Source organism: Micromys minutus, assembly GCF_963924665.1.
Source record: "Micromys minutus genome assembly, chromosome: 1".
NCBI lineage: Eukaryota > Metazoa > Chordata > Mammalia > Rodentia > Muridae > Micromys > Micromys minutus.
In genome coordinates, this window is record NC_137969.1 from 66,768,411 (window position 1) to 66,788,692 (window position 20,282).

The 20,282-nt window shown below is 38.7% G+C and overlaps 1 pseudogene across 1 annotated transcript; it reads left to right on the forward strand.

The window, feature by feature from the left end:
* Positions 1–14,816: 14,816 nt before the first annotated feature.
* On the forward strand, positions 14,817–15,230 carry LOC308433947 (large ribosomal subunit protein eL28-like; annotated as a pseudogene). The gene has a single exon. The product of its transcript is annotated as a large ribosomal subunit protein eL28-like (transcript).
* The last annotated feature ends 5,052 nt before the right edge of the window (positions 15,231–20,282 follow it).

Consider the following 20,282-nt stretch of genomic DNA (forward strand, 5'->3'; position numbering starts at 1 on the left):
CAAATCTTATTGGAATCCCTGGTTCTTATTAATTGGATATATTTTTAACAAGTCATTTATCTGTCTGAAACTCAGGGTCAAAAATACAATGATAGAACGAAGACCTGCAAATTCCTGTCAGAGCTGGCAGACTTGGTTTTCAGTCAGTACTTGGACTCTCTGAATTCCATTTCCTTCTAATTATGAACAACAGAAAGGAAATATTGTCAAAATAAGGTAGACCACAAGGACCAACACCCTGAGTTGACCTCTGACCTCCACATGGGGTAGTTGTCTTTTGACCTTCACCATGTATTTGTGAACCTGCACATAAACATACAGATGCAACATACACACACACAGTGAACACACATACATACTTCATACACACATCAAGATTTAAAAAACTGAAAAAAGCAAATAATAACTCAATGAAATTCAAAACTTCAGACAAAGGTGAGCATGTCCACCTCACACACCCCCTCATAACTCATTCACTTTGCAGACTGAATGAGGCTGGATGAGACACTCCAGCGGAATGGGCACTTCCTAGTTTTAGTTTGGAAAAGAGCACCCTGACTAATCTGCATCCTCAGAGCTTCACTGCAGTTGTTCATTAAGTTAATCCTCTTTTATCATGAGAAAGCAATTCTGCCACTTCCTTAGGGACACTGAGCAGGCACATTTGTTAATCAAAATCTCTTTTGCATGTTCCTGTTGCCTAAGTCCATTTCTGAAGGCTGACTTGATTTGAATGACAGAAATCTGCAGGTGCAGTGAATGGACCCAATAAACTGGAACATACTTATCTTGGAGAAAATGGAAACCCCAATGCCAAGTGCATATTCAGAATGAAGCTGGGCTCCTGGGAGCACTGTAGATACTTTATTACTATGTCTTCAATTTAAAACTCATTTTTCATTTGACACTTGACTCTTTATTCCCAGGGCTTCTACAATTTTTAGAAAAAATATGATTCAGGAGCATTTACCGAATATTCACTAGGCACAAGTCATTGAGATAGGCCTTGGGGAGGTGGGGATTCAGAAATAAAAAGTTGAATGAGACATGGTCCTTGCCTGAAGGAACTTAAAATTTACCAGGATAGAACATAATAGCCAATAGTATCAATTTGAAGATTGGATTAGTTTATTAATTAAACTTACTTTAACCAAGAGACTGTTTAAACATTGAAGAGAAAATGTCTTAAGAGTAAAAATTGGAAAAAAGATGATTCATTATTTTATCATTCCTACATTCTTTTCAAAGGCATTTTAATTTTCTGATATCAAATGAAAATGTGTACCAATTCAAGTTTTTTTTTTTCTGACCTGCTTTCTGATCACTAAAGAGTAGCTATGAATCTCCTATGAGAGTTTGTCTTGTAGGACAAGAAAGCAAAAGGGTGAAATTAATAGTAACATGGTTGTATGAATGGAAGTCCCCTGACAGAAGCAGAACCTTACACTGAACATTCCACAAAGACTAGTTAAGTGAGTACGAGGACTTCAGTTCCAGGAAGACTAGTTAACTGAGTACGAGGACTTCAGGAGTTGTCGAAAGGTTGGACGGTTGCAAATCCAGAGCATAATGGAAAAGTATCTTGTGCTACCTTGGTCTCCTCTAACTGATCATATACAGCATTTCTGTGTATGTGAACATCTTTGTGACTGCTGGTAGAGCCCTTGCTTCCACTAACCACAAAGCTACAGGTGCCATCAGATTAGCATCTGAAGCCTCTAGTTGAGAGTCCCTTCGCCTTGCTATGGCACATACCATCCTGATATACTCAACAATATATCTGAAAATGTCTTTATTTAGGACTCTCTTCATTTTGCTACTAAAAAACTTTGTAAAATTGTTAACATGTTGAACATGAAGATGGAGGTAACTTAACTCTGTTCTCATGCTATGGTCACTCATATTTGGCTTTCACTATGAGGTGAAAGCTGTACTTTTTACGTTGTCAGATATAATTTACAGTAATAGTGACCCCCATATGAATCTATATACTATAGACACACACATACACACAAAAATAAAGCAAGAGACAGATACATATATCACAATAGGCTGGGAGGCTCCTGAAGCTTTGGGTCTCACCTTCCATTACCCTAGTTACACTAGAAAGGTAAAGCTCAGCTTTGCCTGCTTTTAAGTGCTAGTCAAAAGAATGGAGTACTTCTGACCTTAGTTGGAGACAGGATATTTTGACCTGCTCCAAAGATTAGAATATTCTATACTATTGTCTCCTCCCATTTGGCCTGTCAACCACCTAGCTATAAAACATGCTCCTAGGAAGGCTGGTTTACCTAAAAAATAATTATCCCCTCATTAAATCTCACTCTCAATATGGCAATTTATAGGGCCACCATCACCCAGTTCTTCTGGTAATTCTGCCCACTTTTCTGAATTACTCAGAAAAGTAAAATGTTTTTTCTTAAAAAATACAAACATGCAAAAAAACTCCTTTTTTTTTTCTTTCTTTTGGCTATTGAACAGAATGTGGCCATGTTTTCTCTGTCACATCCTCCAATTTAGCACGCATCGTCTTGACTACTTGAGGGCCTCCATGTCTTAAAAAGTACAGCTTGCTTTCTTCCTTTTCTCTTTTTTTCTCCTCTCAGTGGCTGCCCACACGGCTTGTTGCTTATCTCAAACCTAATAAAATTGTCTTCCAACTTCCTACTGAGTCAGTTTTCAAATATTATTTTATCAAAAACCCTAAACACACAAAAAAGGAACCCCCAAACTTAACAGCAACATATGGATAGGTGTTTTCTATAAACACTCAGGCATTTCACATACATACATGTATTCATCACAAACTCTAGCATGTCTGAGGAGGGATCATAGCTGTTTTGTTTTCCTGGCCCTTGGACCTTTTGTTAGAGAGAACATGGTCAGTTAGCCAGTTATCTCTCCCTACTTTTACTAACACCTAGTGGCATTTCTTGACATCCAAGTCCATGAGCCTACCACTTCAGTTTCTCTGTGACCCAAAAGAAAACATGAAACTAGAATTGATAAAAGAAAAATGGATTTTTAAAAACAGTTTGGCTAAATAGAGGGTGGTAAAATTTCCACGGGGGAGTTAATTTCCTCTCTACCATGCCTGTGCCAGTAACTATCTTACAAATTTGAATTTATAGAAAGCCATAAGACAAAGTTAACAATGTGGAAATTTAGTTGCAATCCTTTCCTAGGAGAAGGACCCTTGATTGTCTCCCCTGGCTATGTTCTCTGTGGCAGCCATGGCTCCTTATTTAGGTTCCAATCATGGTTCACAAGGGTTATGCAAGGAAGTCAATGCATGACTTTTATTACGTCTAGAGGAAAATGGGTTTCTTATGAGATTCCTAGACATTTTCAGATTTTTATCTAGAAAAGGAAAATGGCTATCTATGAGTAGGTTCTTAGCTCACTCACTGATATTTTAGCATTCTTATTTAAAATATAGCTGTGTAAAAGGAACACTGCCACCATAACATTCTCCTGTTATTTTGTCTGTATTCTTGATTCTCATCTGCCAAGAGGTTAGGCCAGATGAGAATGAGAAGCTTCTCTTTCTGTGTGCCTTCATTTTTCTAGTCTTCCCCTCCTGCCTTGGGTGAAGCAGTGGTGGATAGTAGAGAGCACATGATGGGAGCAATGGCTCTGGGTTAAGATACTAATCCCACTTCTCATTGATTTGCCTTCTCTGGGAATGGTAGAGATCCCCAGTATTCTAACTGAATAGACTCTGCAGTAATGTAATGGCCAGAAAGATCTTTGCTGAAACACAATCAGTTGATTGTGTTTTAAGGAGAAAAAAAGGACTGGGGATGTAATACCCAGACAGTAGAGTGATTGGCTAACTTCTACAAAACCCTAAACTGCCAGCACCACATAAACCAGGTCTGGTGGTGCTTGTCTATAATCCCAGGAGAGGGAGAGTGGGGACAGTAAGATCAGGATGTCAGGGCCATCCTCAGCTACATCACAAGTTTGAGGTCATCTGAGGACACAGGAGGAAAAAGGAAAGAGACAGAAAAGGCTAGAAAACTTTAACTCCCTTTTGTTATTGGGATATCTATGGGTATTTTGTTCATGAGATACTAGGAAAACGGGGGCTCCTCTCAGGGCTCTCAGTCTCACATTAATGAAGGAATTCAAGAACAGACACAAATGAAAGCTTGAGAACAATTTTGCTAGAAATTGGAAGCAAAACCTTAGATCAGGCAAGCTGTACAAGGCAGCAGCTGCCCAAAGGAATGCAATGGAGAAGAGATAAAAAGCTATAGCATTTTGTTAAGTTGGCATAGAGCCAGCCACATGGTGGGCAGTGACATGCAGGGATTGTGATGTTACAGAAAGAGTAAAGCACAAAGCATTGGGAAGGAATAGTTAGAATAGGGCAAGACAGGAGAAAAGGAAATGTTATTCTCTTCTGAGTAACCCAGGAAAGCAGTGAACTTACAGAGTGCCAGGGATGTACTTCTTTAGCTGCTGAGCTAGAGGTGGGCAATTCTGAAAAGGAAAAATTCAATACCTCATTACATTACTCCACTCATTAGCATGACTTAAGACAAGCCTGCCTTCCTATGGGTTGTTTCTAAAAGGAGGTCACTTGGCCAGGTAATTGGCAAGCCCACCTAGAATACTGTGTCTCTGCTCAGGTCAAAGATTACAGTCTCTTGACTTGAAGAACATTTTCCTTAATGGGCCTTTATTGCTACACTCACATCTTGACCTATGTTTGTAGAAACTCTTTGGAAATCTAATCACCCAACCCCATACTATACTTTGCTAATTGAAGACCCCCCCCCCCAAATCCTCATGTTTCAACTCCAGACATTATTCTTGCCTATAGGTCCCACTACTCATCAATCTCCAACCTCCAATATAGATGGGGCTTCCATCGCACAATCATACCAAGATTGGATGCAGATACATCCAATATATAAAGTCAGGTATTTTTCCCAGGGTCCATTGAGGACAAAGTCTTGATAGCTATTGTTTTAGCATTCATGAGCATCCTCTCAATTAGCATGATTTTCTTTATCTCTCAGGTCTACAGAATGAAATGAAGAGATCCAAAGTAGCCTGCCTAAGAAAAGCTAATTAACATGTGCAAGAATTAATGTGTTAACCAAAGCTGTGCTGTGCTCCAAAAGAACCAAGGGCAGACTGACCCCTTGCATAAAATCTTCAGAGCTGCAGATGGTTTGCAGGCAAAGGGAAGAATCGAAGAGTTCCCATGTAAAGATTTTTAAAAATCTGTTTGATATAATTCTGATCCACAGCCAAGACCATGCTTCGTGGACCAGGAGAAGAGGAAGGGAGGGACAAAGATAGGAAAGGGAGGCAAGGGACAAGGTATTGGAAGAGGAAGGATTAAACTGCAAAATTTTAGCATTTAGATAGCTAGACCCAAAACTTTGTCCTTAGATGTGGACGGTGAAATAAAATTAGTGAAATCTGGGCACATTGCCAACAGGACTTGCAGCCTGCCCACAGAGAACTGAGCACCTAGAGGAGATGCAGGAGTGCTCTCCCCACTGAGCCCACGGCTGAGCCCACACACTCTCTCCTCTGTCTATCTGAGGAGAGTTCTCCAGGAACTTTCAGGGTGCAGGTAGCACACTACTGCTGGGGCCTGTGCCCTTCAGGCCTCCATCTGAACCCAGAGCTAGAGCCGGCCCATAGCCATAGGAGCTCATAACCTGCCCATAGAGAGCTGAACACCCAGGACCAATCTTCCTCTGGAGCCCACAGCTCATATATCCATAAGAAAGACAAGCTCCATTCAGAGACAACAAGATCAACTAACATCAAAGATAAGAAGATGGCAAGAGGCAAGCACAATAATCTAAGCAAGAGAAACCAAGGCAACATGGCACCACTTGAACCCAGCTTTCCCACCACAAGTAGTGTATATCCCTATATCCCAACACACCAGAAAAACAAGATTTGGACTTCAAATTATGCCTCACACTCATGAAGGAATTAAACAAAACCATTGAGGATCTAAAAAAACAAAAATGGAAACAATAAAGAAAACACTAAGAGACAAAGCTGGAGATAAAAAACCTAGGAAAGAGCTCAGAAGTCATAGACACAAGTATCACCAACAGAACACAAGAGATGAGAGAATCTAAGTGGCAGTAGACAACATAGAAAACATTGACACAACAGTCAGAGAAAATGTAAAAATTAATAAGCTCCTAACTCAAAACATCCAGAAAATCCAGGAAATAATTCAAATACCAAACCTAAGGATTTATTCTAAGGTGTAGATGAGAGCAAAGACTCCCAACTGAAAAGCACAGTAAATATCTTCAACAAAATTATAAAACTGAATTTTCCTAACATAAAGAAAGAGATAACCATAGAGGCTGAGCAACTGGCGACTTCAGGATGCAGAGCGGAGCCTGGCTCATCTGCCACCCAGAACAGCGGCTCTTAGAGGCTGAGCAATTGCGATTGGGAACAGAAAATTAGAACTTCTGTTTCCACCCGGAGGCGACTTCAGGACGCAGAGCAGAGCCTGGCCCATCTGCCACCCTAAACGGAGGCTCGTAGAGGCTGAGCAACTGGTGAGGGGAGACCTGGGCTGCCGGGGATCAGAGAGATCTCTGTGGAGTATACACGGAAAGTGGACCCCCTGCCTTGCCCTGCCCTGCCGTGCCTGATCCAGCAACCAGAAACAGAACGTTGGAACTTCTGCTCACACCCGAAGACTCTGAGGCATAAAACAGGGCTCAACCCATCTGACACCTGGACCAGTGGAGAACCAGGGACACAGACCAGATACAAGGGAAAGGCAAGAACATATCACTGACAACAAAATGGCAAGAGGAAAGAGAAAGAGTATATCCCAAGAAAACCAAGACAACCTAGCAACACCAGAGCCAAGCTCTCCCATAACAGCAAACATCGAAATTCCAAACACTCCAGAAAAAGAAGACACAGACCTGAAATCATACCTCAAGATGCTGATAGAGATACTTAAACAAGAAAGAGAGGAAAAGCAAAAAGATTCAGAAGCTTTTAAAGAAGAAACAAAAAAAAAAAAAAAAAACTCAAAGAACTCAAAGAACTAGAGGAAAACAGAACCAAAGGAATAAAGGAAAGGAAGAGGGAAATTAAAACAGAAATTGACACAATAAAGAAAACGCTAAAAGAGATAACCCTAGAGTCAGAACACCAAAAAAAGAAATCAGGAGTCACAGAAGCAAGCATTTCCAATAGATTACAAGAGATTGAAGAGAGAATCTCGGGAGCAGAAGACAACATTGCAAACATAGACAAAACAGCCAGAGAAGATGCAAAAAACAAAAAGCTCCTAACCCAAAATGTCCAGGAAATACAAAACACAATGAGAAGACCGAACCTAAGGATAATAGGAATAGAAGAGGGAGAAGAGTATCAACTAAGAGGCACAGTAAATATCTTCAACAAAATCATAGAAGAAAACTTCCCTACCCTCAAGAATGAGATGACCACGAGCATAAAAGAAGCCTTCAGAACTCCAAATAGGTTGGACCAGAAAAGAAATACCTCCCGACACATAATAGTTAAAACATCAAGTGCCCAAAGCAAAGAAAGAATACTAAAAGCAGTAAGGAAAAAAGGTCAGGTAATATATAAAGGAAGACCAATCAGACTCACACCCAATTTCTCAACAGAGACTATAAAAGCTAGAAGAGCCTGGACAGACATTATGCACTCCTTAAGAGAGCACAAGTGCCAGCCCAAGCTGCTATACTCAGCAAAACTATCAATCACCATCGATGGAGAGACGAAGATATTTCAAGACAAATCAAAATTCACACAATATCTGACCACAAACCCAGCACTACAATGAATTATAGGTGGAAAAACCAATACAATGAGGGAAAATACAGCCTAGTAAAAAGAAGAAAACTCCTAAAAAAGAAAACTAAAAGAAGAAAAAAACACAGACACAACTCAACCCACAAAAGCAATAATGGCAGGAAACAGAAACAACTATTCCTTGATATCTATTAACATAAATGGTCTCAACTCCCCAATAAAGAGACATAGACTATCAGACTGGATACATAAACAAAATCCAGCCTTTTGCTGCATACAGGAAACTCATCTCAGAGACAGAGACAGACACTATCTCAGAGTAAAAGGGTGGGAAAAAAACTTCCAAGCAAACAGCCCAAAGAAGCAAGCTGGAGTGGCTATTCTAATATCAAATAAAGTAAATTTCCAACCAAAAGTTATCAAAAGAGATAAGGAAGGACACTTTTTACTTATTACTGGGGAAATCTGTCAGGAGGAACTCTCAATCCTTAACATATATGCTCCAAATAAAAAATCACCCACATTCATAAAAGAAACCCTACTAAAGCTCAAAAAATACATTTCACCCTACACAGTAATAGTGGGAGACTTTAATACCCCACTCTCACCAATGGACAGATCAGGGAAACAGAAACTGAACAAGGACACTGCAAAACTAGCAGAGACTTTGAACCAACTAGAATTAATAGATATATACAGAACATATTATACTAAAGTAAAAGAATACACCTTCTTCTCACCACCACATGGAACCTTCTCAATAATTGACCACATAATTGGAAACAGAACGAGCCTCAATTGATATAAGAAGATTGAAATTCTCCCATGCATCCTCTCAGATCACCATGGTCTACGGCTGGTCTTTAACAACAACAAAGACAACAAAAAGCCCACATACACATGGAAAGTAAGCAACGCTCTGTTAAAGGATAGCAGGGTCAAAGAAGAAATAAAGAAAGACATTAAGGATTTTCTAGAACTCAACAAAAACGAAAACACAACATACCCAAACCTATGGGATGCAATGAAAGCAGTATTGAGAGGAAAACTCATAGCCCTAAGTGCTTCCAAAAAGAAACTGGAGAGAGCTCACATCAGCAACCTGACAGCACAGCTAAAAGCCCTAGAACAAAAAAAGGCAGATATATCCAAAAAGAGTAGACAGCAAGAAATAATCAAAATTAGGGCAGAAATAGACCAAATAGAAACAAAAAGAACCATTGAAAAAATCAACAAAACCAAGAGTTGGTTCTTTGAGAAAATCAACAAGATTGATAAACCCCTAGCCAGACTAACTAGAGAGCAAAGAGAGAGTATCCAAATTAACAAAATCAGAAAGGAAAGTGGCGACATAACAACTGAAACTGAGGAAATTCAAGAAATCATCAGATCCTACTACAAAAACTTATACTCCACAAAATTGGAAAATCTGGAGGAAATGGATGAATTCCTAGACAGATACAAGGTCCCAAAGTTAAACCAGGACCAAGCAAACCATCTAAATAACCCTATAACACCTAAAGAAATCAAAGAAGTCATCAAAAGCCTCCCAACCAAAAAAAGCCCAGGTCCAGATGGGTTCAGGGCAGAAATTTATCAGATATTTATTGAGGATATAACACCAATACTTGCCAAACTATTCCAAAAGATAGAATCAGATGGAATATTACCCAACTCATTTTTTGAGGCTATAATAACCCTTGAACCTAAACCACACAAAGACCCTACAAGGAAAGAGAACTTCAGACCAATCTCACTTATGAACATTGATGCAAAAATACTCAACAAAATCCTTGCAAACCGAATCCAAGAACACATCAAAATGATCATTCATCATGAACAAGTAGGCTTCATTCCTGGGATGCAGGGATGGTTTAACATAAGGAAATCCATCAACGTAATCCACGGTATAAAAAACTCAAAGACCAAAATCACATGGTCATCTCACTAGATGCTGAGAAAGCATTCGACAAAATCCAACACCCCTTCATGTTAAAAGTCCTGGAAAGAACAAGAATCCAAGGCCCATACCTAAACATAATAAAAGCAATATACAGCAAACCAACAGCCAACATCAAACTTAATGGCGAGAAACTTGAAGCAATCCCACTAAAATCAGGGACTAGACAAGGCTGCCCACTCTCCCCCTACCTATTCAACATAGTACTGGAAGTCCTGGCTGGAGCAATTAGACAGCAAAAGGACATCAAGGGGATACAAATCGGAAAGGAAGAGATAAAAACATCACTTTTTGCCGATGACATGATAGTGTACTTGAGTGACCCCAAAAATTCCACCAGAGAACTCCTACAGCTGATAAACAAGTTCAGCAAAGTGGCCGGATACAAAATTAACTCAAACAAATCAGTAGCCTTCCTATACTCAAAGGACAAACATGTTGAGAAAGAAATTAGGGAAAAGGTACCCTTCACAATCGTTACAAAAACTATGAAATACCTTGGTGTGACTCTAACTAATCAAGTGAAGGACCTGTATGACAAGAACTTCAAACCTCTAAAGAAAGAAATTGAGGAGGATCTCAGAAAATGGAAAGATCTCTCATGCTCATGTATTGGAAATATCAACATCTTAAAAATGGCCATCCTACCAAAAGCAATCTACAGATTCAATGCAATCCCCATCAAAATTCCAACCCAGTTCTTTATGGAATTTGAAAGATCAATGTGCAATTTCATATGGAATAACAAAAATCTAGAATAGCGAAATCCATCCTCAACAACAAAAAAACATCTGCGGGAATCACTATCCCTGACCTCAAAGTATATTACAAGGCAATTGTGCTGAAAACTGCATGGTACTGATACAGAAATAGGCATGTAGATCAATGGAATAGAATAGAAGATCCAGAAATGAGCCCTCATGTATATGGTCACCTAATTTTTGACAAAGGAGCTGTAAACATTCAATGAAAGAAGGACAGCCTATTCAACAAATGGTGCTGGTCCAACTGGCACTCAACATGCAAAAGAATGAAAATAGACCCTTTCTTATCTCCTTGTACAAAGCTCAAGTGTAAGTGGATCAAAGATCTCCACATTAAACCAGATACACTGAAACTATTAGATGAGAAATTAGGGAAAACCTTAGAACACATAGGCACAGGAGAAAATTTCCTGAACAAAACACCAATGACTCAAGCTCTAAGGTCAAAGATTAACAAATGGGACTTAATGAGATTGCAAAGTTTCTCTAAGGCTAAGGACATCATCAAGAAAACAAAACGGCAACCAACAGAATGGGAAAAAATCTTTACCAACACCACATCAGATAGAGGCCTAATATCCAAGGTGTACAAGGAACTCAAAAAGCTAGACACCAGAGAATCAAATAACCCTATTAAAAAATGGGTACAGAGCTAAACAAAACGTTTTCAGTTGAGGAACACCGAATGGCCGAGAAACATCTGAGGAAGTGCTCCTCATCCTTAGCCATCAGGGAAATGCAAATCAAAACAACCCTGAGATTCCACCTCACACCAGTCAGATTGGCCAAGATCCAAAACTCAGATGACAGCAGATGCTGGCGAGGCTGCGGAGAAAGAGGAACACTTCTCCACTGTTGGTGGGGTTTCAAGCTAATACAACCACTCTGGAAATCTGTCTGGCGATACCTCTGAAAATTGGATATAGTACTACCTGAAGACCCAGCTATTCCACTTCTGAGCATATACCCCAGAGACACTTTAATACACAACAAAGATATATGCACCACAATGTTCATAGCGGCTCTATTTATAATAGCCAGAAGCTGGAAGGAACCCAGATGTCCTTCAGAAGACGAATGGATACAAAAATTGTGGTACATATACACAATGGAATACTACTCAGCCACCAGAAACAATGACTTAACCAAATTCTTAAGAAAATGGCTGCATCTAGAGAATATCATCCTGAGTGAGATAACCCAGTCACAAAAGAACAGACATAATATGCAGTCACTGATAGTGGGATGCTAACCCCAGCGGCTTGCACTCCCCCAGAAACAACTCAGAGACTGTATGAAGTCCAAGAAATAAAGAAAACAAAACAAAACAAAAAAATATTTACAAAACAAGAAAACTTTAACTATTTCCATGTTACATTTTGTTTTACATGTACTTTAGCTCATTGTAACTATTAAGTTTTCAAGGCATACAACCAATCCTTGATAAAAATCAAGTACTGACTAAAAAATATATTCATATAGTTTTATATAAAAATTATGCTAAAATCTGAAAAAAGACTGACAAAAATGTATAATTTTAAGCAAAAAATGTTTAAAATCTGTACATTTATCTTTGTTTTGTAAAATAAAGTTGTTTAAAATAAAAAAAAATTGTTTTTTAAAAAAAGAAACAGATAACCATAAACCTACAAGAATCCTACAGAACTCCAAATAGATTGGACCAGAAAAGAAATTTTTTCTGACACATATTAGTCAAAATACCAAATGTTCAAAACAAAGAAAGAATGCTAAAAACTGTAAGGGAAAAAAGACACATAACATATAAAGGCAGACCAATCAGAATTACATGAGACTTCTCAACAGAAACTAAGAAAGCTAGAAGATCCTAGACAGACATCATACAGACCCTAAGAGAACACAAATTCCAGGCTAGGTTACTGTAGTCAGCAAAACTCTCAATTATTATAGATGGAGAAACCAAGATATTACACAACAAGACCAAATTACCCAATATCTGTCCACAAATCCAGCCCTACAAAGGATAATAGATGGAAAACTCTAACACAAGGAGGGAAACTACACTGTACAAAAAGCAAAAATATAATAATCCTCTTGCCACAAAACCAAAAGAAGAAAGGCACACAAATATAATTCTTCCTCAAATAACAGGGAACAATAATTATTATTCCTTAATATCTCTTAACATCAATGGACTCAATTCTCCAATAAAAAGATTATCAGACTAGATAGGTATACAGAACCAAGCATTTTGCTGCATACAGGAAACTCATCTCAGCAACAAAGACAGACACTACCTCAGATTAAAAGGTTGGAAAACAAAAGCTTTCTAAGCAAATAGTCCCAGGAACCAAACTGGAGTAGCCATCCTAATATCGAACAAAATAGATTTTCAATCAAAAGTCATCAAAAAAGAAAAAAAAGTATACTTTTTACTCATTGAAGGTAAAAATCTATCAAGATGAACTCTCAATTCTGAACATCTATGCTTCAAATACAAGGGCACCAATATTCATAAAAGAAACTCTACTAAATCTCAAAGCATATTTTATATCACACACAATAATAGTGGGAGACTTCAACACACCAGTCTCATTAATGGACAGATCATGAAATCAGAAACTTAACAGAGACACAGTGAAATTAACAGAAGTTATGAACCAATGGAATTTAACAGACATCTATAGAATATTTAATCCTAAAAAAGAATATGCCTTCTTTTCAGCATCTCATGGCACCTTCTCCAAAACTGACCATATAGTTGGTCACAAAACAGGCTTAATAGATATAAGAAGATTGAAATACTCCCATGCATCCTATCAGATCACCATGGATTAAGGCTGGTCTTTAATAACAACAAAAACAACAAAAAGCCCATATACATATGGAAGCTGAACAATGCTCTACTCAATGGTAGCTGAGTCAAGGAAGAAATAAGTTAGAAATTAAAGACTTTATAGAATTTAATGAAAATGAAGGCACAATATACCCAAATTTATGGGACACAATGAAAGCAATGTTAAGAGGAAAACTGATAGCTCTGAGTACCAAAAAGAAACTGGAGAGAGCACACACTAACACCTTTACAGCATACCTGAAAGCTCTAGAACAAAAAGTAGATATACCAAAGATGAGTAGAAGGCATGAAATAATCAAACTGAAAGCAAAAATTAACCAAATAGAAATAAGATGTATACAAGGAATCAAGAAAACCAGGAGCTGGTTATTTCAGAAAATCAACTAGATAGATTAACCCTTAGCCAGACTAACAATAGGGTACAAAGAGAGTATCCAAAATAACAAAATCAGAAATGAAAGTGGAGACATAACAGCAGAAACTGAAGAAATTTAAGAAGTCATCAGACCCGATTATAAAGGCAGGCCTATACTCAACAAAACTGGAAAATTAAAAAAAAAAAAAAAAAAAAAAAAAAAGGACAACTCTCTAGACAAATACCAGTTAACAAAGTTAAATCAGGATCAGATAAACCATCTAAACATCTCCATAGCCCCTAAAGAAATAGAAGCAGTCATCAAAACCTCCCAATCAAAAAAGTCCAGTAACAAATGGGTTTAGTACTGAATTCTATCAGAATCCATAGAAGACCTAATACCAATACTCTCCAAACTATTCCACAAAATAGAAACAGACGGAACACTGCTCAACTCATTCTTCAAAGCCACAATTGCACTCATTTCTATACCATACAAAGACTCTACAAAGAAAGAGAACTTCAGACCATAAGTTTGGATGCAAAAATACTCAATAAAATTCTTGCAAACCGAATCCAAGAACACATCAAAATGTTATACATCATGATGAAGTAGGCTTCTTTCCAGGGATGCAAGGATGGTTCAATATATGGAAATCTATCAATGTAATACACTATATAAAACACACACACACACAAAACCCAAATAATCATCTTTTTATTTTTTTCTTACAACTTTATTTAGAAAAAAAACAGAGATACATACAGAGATTATTAAAACCATTTTAGTGTAAATATATATGAATATATTTTTCACAGTACTTGATTCTTTTAAAGGTTTGATAATATGCATTGAAATCTTACTATTTACAATGATCATAAAGTATATGTAAAACAAAACATAACGTGGAAATAGTCAAAGTTTTTGGTATGTAAAGATTAAACATAATGATTTTTAACTACCAAAAATTGCCACAAGGCTATCTTCTTAGCTCTTTAGTTCTTAATGGTTTAAGGTCTAGGTGTACCCCACTGTGAGAGGGTGCTAAACACTTATTTTTTTTTCTAAGAAGGACTGAGGCTATAGGGAAAGTAGCCACCGCCATGTCCACGCATCTGCAATGGATGGTTGTTCGAAACTTCTCCAGTTTCTTGATTAAGAGGAATAAGTAGACATACAGCATGGAGCCCAATAATCTGAAGGCCCGAAACTCTGTCAGCTACAACCGGCTAATTCACCGCAAGACCATCTGAGTGGAGCCAATGGCTGATGGCCAAGGGGTTGTGGTGATTATGAAACACAGATCTGGTCAGCGAAAACCTCCCACTTCTTACTTGAGGACCACCATCAACAAGAATGCTCGGGCCACCCTCAGCAGCATCAGGCACATGATCCAAAAGAACAAGTACTGCCCTGATCTGCATATAGTGGCCATCCATAGAGCCAGTGCCATCCTTCAAATCCAGAAGCCTGTGGTGGTGAAGAGGAAAGGGACCTGCCCCACCAAGGGCTCCTGAGCCCAACACCACAGAAGCAATTAAAGAGTCCACTGACTTGTTCAACCACCCAAACAAAACAAAACAAAACAAAACAAACAAACAAACAAAAAACAAAACAAAGGACTGAGGCTTTTTTATTTATTTTTTGACCTTCATATAGTCTGTGAGTGGTTTTCTTGGGTATTCAGAGCATTCTGAGGCTAGTATCCAATTATCAGTGACTGCATATGGTGTCTGTTCTTTTGTGACTGGGTTACCTCACTCAGGATGGTATTCTCTAGATGCATCCATTTTCCTAGAAATTTAATAAAGTCATTGTTTCTAATAGCTGAGTAGTACTCCAATGTGTAAACATACAACAATTTTTGTATCCATTCATCTACTGGAGGACATGTGGGTTCTTTACAGTTTCTGGCTATTATAAATAAGGCTGCTGTGAACATGGTGGAACATGTGTTCTTACTGTATGTTGGAGTATCTTTGGGGTATATGCCCAGAAGTGGAATGACTGGATCTTTAGATAGTACTATGTCCAATTTTCTGAGGAACCGCCAGACTGATTTCCAGAGTGGTTGTACCAGCTTACAACCGCACCAGCAATGGAGGAGTGTTCCTTTTTCTCTACATCCTCACTGGCATCTGCTATCATCTGAGATTTTATCTTAGCCATTCTGACTGGTGTGAGGTGGAATCTCAGGGTTGTTTTGATTTGCACTTCCCTGATGACTAGGGATGTCAAGCATTTCTTTAGGAGCTTCTCAGGCATTCGATATTCCTCAATTAAGATTTTTTTTCTTTACCTCTGTACCTCATTTTAAATATGACTGAATTTCTGGAGTCTAACTTCTTGAGTACTTTGTATATATTGGATATTAGACCTCTATCAGGTGTGGGGTTAGTAAAGATCTTTTTCCAATCTGTTGGTTGTCATTTTATTTTCTTAACACTGTTCTTAGCTTTACAGAGACTTTGTAATCTCATTAAGTCCCATTTATTGATTCGTGATCTTAGAGCACACGCCACTGGTGTTCTGTTCAGGAAAATTTCCCCTGTGCCTATGTGTTCTAAGGTTTTCCCCCAATTTCTCTTCTAATAATTTTAGTGTACATGATTTTATATGGAGATTTTGATCCACTTGCTCTGGAGCTTTGTACAAGGAGATAAGAAAGGGTCTATTTTCATTCTTCTGCATGCTGAGTGCCAGTTGAGCCAACACCATTTGTCCTTTTCCCATTGAATGTTTACAGCTCCTTGGCAAAAATCAAGTGACCATGTGTGTGAGAGTTCATTTCTGGATCTTCTATTCTGTTCCGTTGAAAAACATGCCTATCTCTGTACCAGGGCCGTGCAGTTTTTAACACAATCGCTTTGTAATATACCTTGAGGTCACGGATGGTAAGTCCTGCAGAAGATTTATTGTTGTTGAGAATAGATTTCGCTATTCTAGGTTTTTTGCTATTCCAGATGAATCTAAAAATGGCTCTTTCCAACTTTATGAAGAATTGATTTGTAATTTTGATGGGAATTGCATTGAATCTGTAGATTGCTTTTGGTAGGATGGCCATTTTTACAATGTTGATCCTTCCAATACGTGAACATGGGGGAACTTTTTATCTTCTGAGATCTTCCTGAATTTTCTTCTTCAGAGATTTGAAGTTCTTGTCATACAGATCCTTCACTTGCTTAGTTAGGGTCAGACCAAAGTATTTCATGTTGTTTGTGGCTATTGTGAAGAGTATCTTTTTCCTAATTTCTGTCTCAGCATGTTTGTTCTTTGAGTAGAGGAAGGCTACTGATTTGCTTGAGTTAATTTTATATCCAGCCATTTTGCTGAAATCATTTATCAGCTGTAAGAGTTCTCTGGTAGAATTTTTGGGGTCACTTAAGTAGACTACCATGTCATTTGCAAATAGTGTTATTTTTAATTCTTCCTTTCCAATTTGTATCCCTTTAATTTCCATTTGCTGTCTAATTTCTCAGACCAGGACTTCCAGTACTATGTTGAATACGTAGGGGGAGAGTGGGCAGCCTTGTCTAGTCCCTGATTTTAGTGGGATTGCTTCAAGTTTCTCATGATTTAGATTGATGTTGGCTATTTGCTGTATATTGCTTTTAATATGTTTAGGCATGGGCCTTGGATTCTTGGTGTTTTTAGAACTTTTAACATGAAGAGGTATTGAATTTTGTCAAATGCATTCTCTGCATCTTGTGAGAAGATCATGTGTTTTTTTTTTCCCTTGAGTTTGTTTATATGGTAGATTATGTTGATGGATTTCTTTATGTTAAACTATCCCTGCATACCAGAGATGAAGCCTACTTGATCACGGTGAATGATCATTTTGATATGTTCTTAGATTCGGTTTGTAAGAATTATATTGAATATTTTAGCATCAATGTCCATAAGGGAGATTAGTCTGATGTTCTCTTTCCTGGTAGGGTCTTTGTGTCATTTAGGAATCAGGGTTATTATGGCTTCGAAGAATGAGTTTGGTAGTGTTCCATCTGATTCTATTTTGTGGAATAGTTTGGAGAGTATTGGTAATAGGTTGTCAATAAATGTCTGATAGAATTCTTTACTGAACCAATCTGGTCCTGGGCATTTCTTGTTTGGGAGGCTTTTGATGAGTGCTTCTATTTATTTAGGTGTTATGGGATTATTTAGAGTTTTTATGTGGTCCTGATTTAACTTTGGTATCTGGTATCTGTCTCTTACGATTTTTTATCTGTGTTTATATTAGGTCTTATTATCAGTGACTGGCTCCTGTCTCTCCTGTCAATCTTGGGGCCTGTGGACTCAGGAAGAAAATTGCTTCTGAGTGTTCAGCTTTTAGTGGGCAAGCAGTGAGTTCTGGTAGTAGTGTGACTCAGCTCTGTCTTTGTGGGCTTAGGTGTGGGAGCTCTTGTGAGGTTTTTCTGGTAGCTCAGCCCTGTGCCCACAGGTCCTGAGTACTACCAGCAGGGACCTGGCTCTTTTCCTAGGCCAAAACGGATTCTTTTTCAGATAGCATAGTACTTTCTGCTCTCTGAAAACTCCTGGTGTGCTCTCCCTGGGCCTATGTGCCAGGCTCCCCTCTGTGCCAGATGCAAGAAGGCCTGTAGATTTCAACTTCAAGCACTGCCTTTCCAGGGCAAACCCGGTTCCCACTGACAAGTGTCTGTGCCTAACTGTGGGCCTGTGTGTTTAGTCAATGAGCCCAGGTATTCTGGGCGGACCTTGAATCCTTCTGCCAGAGGTCAGGACCTAGCCCTCTCTGTGCTTTGGTTACTCACAGCACAATCTCACCTGGCTTGTGTCCCTGGATCTCTGTTGTTCCAGGTGGGGCCTGAACATTTGGTCTAGTACACGGCCTTTCCGTGAGGATCCTGAGTCCTTCTGCCAGAGGTTGGACCCTACTGTGGGATGCAGGGGCACCTTCCATTCTTCTTCTAAGTATATATAATACCTGGAAAATGTTTTAACTTTTAGGAATGGGGGTGGGGTAGCAGTGGGGTGGGAATAAAGTCCTGCCTTGGAGTGTTGACTGATTCCCCAATATAGCTCTCTCATTGCTGAGGTCATGTTTTCAACTAGAAGTAACTGAACAGAGTCTAGAATTCATACTTATCTGGGGATGGCAGTGTTCTGGGTGTCACAGACCACACTTCATCAACAGGGATCTACAAGGAACACTCTAGTCTGGACCACACAGTAGAATGGACCCATAGCATCATTTACATTTGAGTCCTGGTTTGACAAAGCATTGCATTCAACAAAGATAAATGACTTACTATGATATCATCACAGTGAGAACTGAATTTTTTATGTGTTTTCTGTCCAAGTAAACCATAGCAGCATGATTGACCCTAAAAATAAGAGCTACCACTTAAAACTGAGTCCTCACCGCCTATATTTACACATGGCTCTGTGCTTTTCTGACAAGTCACAGAATTAAATACTTTGCAGAGCCTCTTTTGGTAAATGATTGTAATTCCTTAGTGTCATTTGTATCCCCAGGGACACTCTGGGATGGCTATAACGTAATGTAGCAGGGAATCCCTTTGGAAATATTTTCATCAAACAATTTTTGTTGAAGCTCTTAAAATAATTTCATCTTCTTTCCTCTGGATAGCCTGCCCGTGGAGTTCAGATTGTTAGATCAGAGTTGGGATGTGAAGACAAGTTAGGGCAAATAAAAAGAAATGATTTCTAGGGCTCAGTGAAATGGCTCAGTGGGTAAAGATGCTGGCCATTTAAAGATGTAATTCTGAGGATCTGAATTCAATCTCTGGACTCTAAAGAGAGGTGGAAGGAGAGAATAGACTCCACAAAGTTTTTCTTTGACCTCTGTATATTGAGTGGCAGTATATATATTCATGATACATCATAATCACATACACACATACACACAGAGACTCACACTCACACACAAATGTGTATGTATGTGTATTTGTGTGTGTGTGTGTGTGCGTGCGTGCACAGCTAATTGTATTTGTAAACAAAAGTGATTTCTAAATTAAAGTAGAGATCTATTTGGAGAGGATACTTAGGGACTCTGAGACACTTCATGTGATTGCCAGCCACATGGTCCTTCTTGTCTTCGTTGCCTTTTCCTTTGACATGGAGCCAGTTATTTTGTAAAGTTTTCCTGGGAAGTAGACACACAATCCATCACTCTATGCTGTCAATTTAAGAAAGACTTCACACTGTGCCCATCACAGAATTCTATGCATTCTTCTATGTTGTCCTCTCTTCCTCCTCTCCTGTAGAATTCACCTTAGGAACCAGACATGTTACAGTATTCTATCTGTGCAAGAGAGTTATGATGCTTGCAACTATTTAAAATGAATGCATTGCTCTTCCCACAATGCTTACCAGCAGAGAACTTAGTTTCCCTCACAGTTTTGGTTTGTTAGCTCTTTGAGACAATTGTTTCCTCTGGCTTCTTGACAAAGAGCCCACAAGGGACAGAACAAGACAGGGAATGCTAGCAGTTTGCTATCCATTTAAGAGAAAAGACATGGTGCAGGCAGAGGCAAGGGATTTGTGGCTAGGACAGCAAGGTGCTGGTCACACTTTGTAAGGAGCTCAGT